Here is an 8,001-nt window from a genome sequence, read left to right as displayed (position 1 = left end):
CTTGCTGAAATTTAAGCCAAGGAAGACTTTTTATGAAGGGCATCATAAAGGGGCGCAGAATATCGTCGACGTACCGCTGTGCAGCAAGGTTGGCGCGAATGACTACCAAAGCGGCCCTGCTATGAAAAGAAATGGCACCCCAGACCGTCACTCCTGGCTGTCACGCCGTATGGCCGGCAGTCCGGTGGATATCCCAACGCTGTCCGGGCGTCTACAGACATGTCTTCCCTTGTCATCGGGGCTCAGCTCTGAATACAGTTCTGCTATACTCAATGATATTCGTGTCCTGTTCGGATAAATCCGTCGTGGTATATTGCTTTCTTGTCTTAGAGTGTATTTCACAAACATTTAACAAATTTCTCTCGTATTTGTACACATATTTCACCCGTATCTATATACAGAGTTAGGAGTACAGAAGTAATAACTTAAAACGTCATCATGACGGGCCAGTTTCTCATTCATCTCAGTATTTAACGCAGTATCTCCTGAACTATGTGTCTTACAATGGTATACTTTTGTAGGTACTTGCAGCGGCATATGTGGATCATGTCTGCGAAATTTGTTCGAATAGAGTTAGTAACAAATACGTAGTAAATTTAAACGTCATGCAAGATGCGGCAGCTTTTCACGTGTCTCATTCCTTATGACGTCATGACTCCTGAACTATGTTCAAATAATGATATATTTTTCTGGCTACATTTAGCAGCTTATGTGGATACTGTTTGCGAAATGTGAGTCGAATAGAGTAAGTGGTAAAAAAGTAATAAATTATATTTTTCTGGGTACATTTAGCAGCTTATGTGGATACTGTTTGCGAAACGTGTGTCGAAAAGAGTAAGTGGTGAAAAACTAATAAATTAAAACGTGATGCTTATGCGGTAGTTCTACAGCATGAACTGCGAAAATATAGTAAGCGATGAACTTTTTTTCCTTTCTTCATCTTTTGACGGGTGTCAGGGAGAAAAAAAAGTTTCGTAAGGATTTGAAAATGTGTGTAAAGTTGCCAGAATGAGCTTTTCACTCTGCAGTGGAGTGCGCGCTGATATGAAACTTCCTGGCATATTAAAACTGTGTGTCGGACCGAGACTCGAACTCGGGACCTTTGCCTTTCGAGGGCAAGTGCTCTACCAAAGGAAAAGTGTAAAGTTAGTTGCATGTTACGAAGTGCTTCCATTCTCAAATACTGAATGAATATGGTCTGGCTATCTGCACATCCCAAGTTACAGTACTTTTCCATCCTCACCCCCGTTCCTATGATGGGTGGGTCGTTCTTACAACAACAGCAATTGCTTCCAGACTTTAAATGATATGTGTGACAAGTATGGTTGAAATTTAGGTGGAAATGTGGCACATATATACACAAGTACATTTTTATAATATGTATGGATTAATATACATCCACTCATCATTTTTTGTGAACAATTCTCGTCTCATTGTTTCTGATTATTGCTGCAACCAAACTTCCAGGTTACATTGCAAATATAAATTCATAATTGTCGATGTTGTTAATAAGAACTGTTTAAATTAAAAGAAAACTTTAAAAATTGAATTTTTGGGAAAAAAATGAATAATCTGGAACAGTTTATTTGGAGTATGTCCTTTGTTTTATGCTATAAATGTGTCACTCAAGCCAGAGCGATAAGAATAGTAAAAACATGGAGAACAATAATTTTCATGGCAGCGAGCACATCTTACATATGTTGATTTATATAGTCGAATTTCTTTTATGTAGATATCAATTGGAATGCAAACGTCATGCACGTTCATGAAGATTTACCTGTTATCGCAAAGCCTGTAGGAGAACCACCCGTGCCAGATAATTTCATTGAAGAATGGAGAGAATGCTTAGCAATGAATAGCTGAGTGAAATTTTATGCTTTCCTCTCCATCAATGATTTTGGGACATTGTTCGATATGGTACATGCAGTTCCGCAGACGTTTGATCAAGTATTTTACTTGATAGTAAAAATGCACGTCACAAGTGTGTATTAAGCTGTGCATTTTGGTACAATTACTGGCACGATACAAGCAGGCAGACACCTATTGTTTCGAAAAACTTCACTGTACAACACGGAGTTGGTTTTTCTTACCCAAGAAGCAATTATTAAAAGAAACCTTTCCTTTTTGACACATGGATTTACAAAGTTGATTAAAAATATTTATACAACTTTGAAGTCAACTTGCCAGATGTCGATGAAATGACTTTGACATATTGTCATCTGCCAGTTATGGTTAACTAGGTTGGCTGCACTAGAAAAGCTGTTAGCTTTTAACCAGGCAATTTGAAACAGCTGATCCCATCACACACCACGGCATAACCATTCATAAAGTGAACATCTAAAAGGAACCGTCATCAACTAATAGTAAAGTATGTACTATAAAAATTTAATTTGTATTTTTTAATTTAAACAACCTTTGTTAACAACCTCTTATAAAATATCGATAATCAAGAATAAAATTTTTTTTAAAAAAAGTGATGATTAGGTATAAGCTGGTTAGCACGTACTTGATAAATTTTACATTTAAGTGATGCTGGTATTCGAATTGAGCAAAAAAGCAAAGAGTAATTATCATTATCAAATGCTGAGAATGAACCGCGAGCCCGTCTAAAACGAACTGCCTTAATTTTAGTGAATTAAAGAACTTCATAAAACTTCAAAGTCGATTTTCTCGAGAATTTTTGGAGTCGCATCGAATTGCTTTGGCGGACTGATATTTGAGTTCTGAACTTCACTTTCCGTAAATATAAAAAAATTACAAAAATCCAATCATTGGAAGAGAATTTCACCATTTCTTGCATGATAAAACTACCAGAGCTTCATTAATACAACATATGTTTTTATTGGTTTGCCACTGATGTTAATGATGTTGTCACATTGGTGAGTGCATTGTGATAAATGATCACGTATTATATTTTCAAAAAACGTTGAAAGTAAAATGGGATTCCTGGCTGATCCCGTTGAGTTTATGACGGAATACCCAAATTCGTTTTCAGCAGTTTGAGTCCAGTACAGGGTTGTGTACACGTTGATGTCTTTGCAGTTGGGTCCAACGCCTTTCGGTACAATAAAAATGTTATGTTTTACATATATGCTTTCCTAGTCAGTACAGTAAACGAAATCATTCTTATGCTTAACAGGACATTTCTGAATCATAACTGAGTAAAACACATGGTCTCTGTCATGCCAAGACAGTTTCTAAAACCCAAAACGGCTGTTTTGATGTTTACTCGATTTTCTTCCGTAATCGAGATTATAAGCGCTTATAACTATTTTAGTTTGTTGCTCATTAGAGTGACAGTGTCTGTTCACTACAGCGATTAATACTGGGTTTATTTTGAATGACCTAATAAATGCAAACCTCAAACGTTTCGCACGAAAATTCGCTGTGCTGTGTACATGGCTTCAGATCAGAGAATTTCCATTATGTTATATTGAACCTGGAACAGTTCTTGTTTTGTTTCGTTTTCTGATTTTATCCTTATCGTTGCTTGTTTCACCCGAATCTTACGTGTTAGTACTCTTACTTTTTGATCTATAGTATCGACAAGTGTAGAACTATGTCTGTCATAACCATCTGCTAAGTATTTTCGTCATTCTGCCATTCCTTTCTGTTAAGAGACAATAGGGTTGCTTGTGCAAGCAACCAGGTTTGCATCTGTTCGTATCTGGAACGTGTACACAGGTCCCACGCTGTAAAAGCGCGAGAAAATGTGGCGCTCATCTAGATGCAAATCGAGAACGCCGTAGCCAACTACGCGTCCTGTGCGGTAACTCAGGCGAGGCACCTCTGCATGGCGGTTGTAAGGAATGCAGATATAAAACAATAGCGGAAACAAGAATAAAATGATGAAGCATATTGCTTGGGTTGCAGTGTAGTGACAAGTCGGGATTTTTCCTTCATTGCTTCAATTCCAACGTTTTTGGCGCATTTCGTATATGTTCAATAGTCCTGAAGGCTAGACAGTCTGATTTGTTTTTGTACAATACTGTTGTTCAAAATGGTTCAAATGCCTCTGAGCACTATGGGACTTAACTTCCGAGGTCATCAGTCCCCTAGAACTTAGAACTACTTAACTACTTAAACCTAACTAACCTAAGGACATTACACACATCCATGCCCGAGGCAGGATTCGAACCTGCGACCGTAGCGGTCGCGCGGTTCCAGACTGTAGCGCCTAGAACCGCTCGGCCATTCTGGCCGGCAATACTGTAGTTGTTATACTTTTACCCGCCTATATGTAGGGATGTTTCACTATGACTCCACGGGGTGTTACGGGGCATGTCCAAGTACTGAACCTGTGATGCTGAAAGAAATTTTTTCATAGAGAGTTGGCAGCACTGCGTCGAAGGGTAAGTACTGGAAGCTCGTCTGTCGAAGTCGGCTGAAAACTCTTGTTGCAAGGACACGTTAAAATGATTGTCTCCTTCCAGCTGCAAGTTGAGGAGCATAAGTCGGCTTCTTCTTGCGATCGGAAACCCCAGATTTTTTAACGTTATCAAAACAATTTATGTTGATGGTGTAGATGAATCACACAAATGTGTGCGTGAATTCAAAGCTGGCAGAACTAATGTTTTTCTTGAACAAAGGAGAGGGCGTCCCTCAAACGTGACTGGTGAACAAGATCGAACAAATGATTAGTGGCAACCGTCGATTGGCTCTGGACGAGATGAACGTAATGTTCCCAAAAAATTCCATAGCCCTTCTGCATAAAAGCGTTACTGAAACACTTTGTTTTGTTGTTGTTCGACGGCTTCGAAATGGAATGTGAGTAATTCATTAACTTTGTTGTTACTGGCTACAAACTGTGGGTGGCCCACTACCTTCCGGAGACTAAAATACAGTCAATGCATTGGCATCATCCTTCCTCAACACCAACGAAAAATTCAAAACCTATGTTTCGGGGCGAAAAATTATGATCTCTGTGTTTGTTGACTGTAAGCGGACATTCCTCATTGAATGTTTGCTCTAGAGGGAAACAGTTAATACTGCGCGGTACTGTTAAACCATAAAACTGACTACAGGAGGCGACGCAGAACAAAAGAAGTGGTATTTTAACGAATGAAATGAGCTTGTAGGATGACATTGCACATCCCCAACTCTTTGATTCATTCGGCTGGGTAATCATTAACCTCCTCCCTCACGACCCTGAACTGGCACCTTCAAATTTTCATCTTTTCCCCTCTCTGAAGTTGTTTATGACTGAGAAAGGTTTTCTGCCAACGATGAGGTCCAGAGTACCGTCAAACAAATGGGCCAAAGACACGGTTGGAGAATTTTTGACGAAGGTATCATAAAGCTCATCCTTTGGTTCACAAAGTGCATGGAGAACGAAGGCCATAAGTCAGAAAAATAGTGTCTGAAGTACATCAGTGAATTTGTAATCTTTTCATAAGTACGCTGCCTGACCAAAAAAAAAAAAAAAAAGTGAAGCACCTAGCATGGGAGGAGGAAACGGAATGAAACTTCACAGGTTGGGAGGGTATCTAATGTTATTTCAGTTATTACAAAATGGAGTCAAATTTGCAAAGAACTTGGCAGTATGACCCCACTTATCAGTAAGACGTTGCATCCCCTCAGGCTCAGATGCATGCACTGGTTTGGCTGGGAGGGGTGTCATTTTTTTTTTTTTTTTTTTTTTTTTTGGTCATCAGTCTACTGACTGGTTTGATGCGGCCCGCCACGAATTCCTTTCCTGTGCCAACCTCTTCATCTCAGAGTAGCACTTGCAACCTACGTCCTCAATTATTTGCTTGACGTATTCCAATCTCTGTCTTCCTCTACAGTTTTTGCCCTCTACAGCTCCCTCTAGTACCATGGAAGTCATTCCCTCATGTCTTAGCAGATGTCCTATCATACTGTCCCTTCTCCTTATCAGTGTTTTCCACATATTCCTTTCCTCTCCGATTCTGCGTAGAACCTCCTCATTGTATTTTCTTATGAGACAAGTTGGCCGACAACTGTCGTAACTGGTCCTCGATATCCTGGATAGCAGCACTGGGACCAAGGTGACGACCGAACTCGTTCCACGCGTGTTCCGTTGAGGATAGACCTGGGTATCTTTCTGACCACGGTAGTACCTTAACATCACACAGACAGCTCATAGAGACACACACCAAGTGCGGACGAGCATTGCCCTGCTGAAATATGGCGCCAGAATACAAATGAGGACGCAGGACGTTCATGATGTTCCATTGTGCCGTCAGATTTCTCTTAGTCACAGCCAGCCGTGACCTGACGTCATACCCGATGGCTCTCCAAACCATGACGGCAGGGAAAACATCGCTATCCAACACCAAAGTGTTGGAAGAATGGCACCTCGTCGAAGGTCGACACTATGCGCACCGACGATAGTCATGTAGAGTATTGCGAAGTGCTATTCATCACTGAACACACTGCGATGTCATTAATCAGCAGAGCATTACAAACGTAGCCTTCTGTGCTGCAGTGTTATTGATAGCCTACACATGAGACGGTAATTTCCTAGTCCAGCTGCTGCTGGTCTTCCACCCGTGGTGTTGTATGATACTGAATGTTGCAGGAGTCCATTACTTATTCCCAGATGGCAGATGCAGGTGTTCGGGGATTACGATGTCCTTGGTTCACTATTTGGCGATCCTCGCTTGTGGTTGTTTGACCTGGTCGACCGGAACCTTGACGACGAGTGCGAGCGTCCTCACGCGTTCTTGTACTCCAACATCGGGCGTTTATCACGTCCGAATGAACCATAAATCTGGATATTGCGCGATTCGATTAGCCAGCTAAATGGAGACCCACAACGAGGCCGCTTTCAAACTATTTGAAGTGCTCTTAACGCTGTCTCGCAGGAGTACAAAGCTTCTACGTGCCATTTACAGCGATCACTCAACATCTGACGCTGTTCACACTTCTTATGTACCTTATGAGGTCTAGTAACAACACTAAACATGAACAATAGTAATGCACTCTTGTGGCCGTTATATCTGTCACTAAAACTAAACTCCGTCCGAACAGGCCTTGATGGCAGCCGTGTCATCCTCCGCCCACAGGCGTCACCGGATGCGGATATGGAGGGGCATGTGGTCAGCACACCGCTGTCCCGGCCGGATGTCAGTTTCCGAGACCGGTGCAGCTTCTTCTCAGTCAAGTAACTCCTCAGTTTGCCTCACAAGGACAGAGTGCACATTGCTTGTCAACAGCGCTCGGCAGACCGGATGGTCACCCATCCAGGTGCTAGCCTAGCCCGACAGTGCTTAACTTCGGTGCTCTGAGGGGAACCGGTGCTACCACTGCGGCAAGGCCGTTGGCGTTGTATCTGACACAGAGAATTGTAAATAAATCATTTACATATCTTACGACGGTGTGCACGTGTACGATGTTACATTGACATCCGATCACGTGTTCGGGGTGCTTCACTCTTTTTGGATAGGCAGTGCATGTGGCCTTTTAGATTTTTAAATAAGGAAGTATTCTTAATTTTGAGAAATGTTTCGTATATGGTCACAAAACCAATGCAAACGTAAAACTTCCTACCACCAATCATTATTTGTACCCTTATTTTATTTATTTATTTAGCGTATGGCTCATAACATCACAGTAAAAATTACAGAAATAACACGATTTTTTAAAAAAATCACATATGTATAAACAGAACAATAAATAACAGTAATAACCAATAGTAAATTTACACTCACAGAAGAGCAATCACAACACAACGTCCAGCTTAGATAATATATAGTCGACTGCCTCTTGGGTCGCCATTAGGAAATCCTGTGGGTCACCCTCATATGCCCTTAGTGGACATTCCTGCACGATGTGTTTGACCGTCTGTTTCTCAGCGCCACAGTCGCAAGCGGCCATAGGAAGTTTACCCCATCTGTGTAAGAAGTCGGCGCATCTCCCTCAGTTGGTTCTGATGCGATTAAGAGTTGACCAAACTTTGCGAGGGCAATCAAATCCTTTTGGTTTACTAAAGATGCATGGCATGCTGTGGCAGTTTACTGCTGTCCTGCTCTTCCTTTC

The 8,001-nt window shown here is 41.3% G+C and overlaps 1 pseudogene; it reads right to left on the bottom strand.

Annotated features, from left to right (window-relative positions):
* Nucleotides 1-7,169: 7,169 nt before the first annotated feature.
* LOC126471870 (5S ribosomal RNA) lies at nt 7,170-7,287 on the bottom strand (annotated as a pseudogene).
* Between the last annotated feature and the right edge of the window lie 714 nt (nt 7,288-8,001).

This window comes from Schistocerca serialis, chromosome 3 (genome assembly GCF_023864345.2).
Source record: "Schistocerca serialis cubense isolate TAMUIC-IGC-003099 chromosome 3, iqSchSeri2.2, whole genome shotgun sequence".
NCBI lineage: Eukaryota > Metazoa > Arthropoda > Insecta > Orthoptera > Acrididae > Schistocerca > Schistocerca serialis.
The sequence above is the reverse complement of the archived record's forward strand: the minus strand, read 5'-3'. Positions and strand labels throughout refer to the sequence as shown.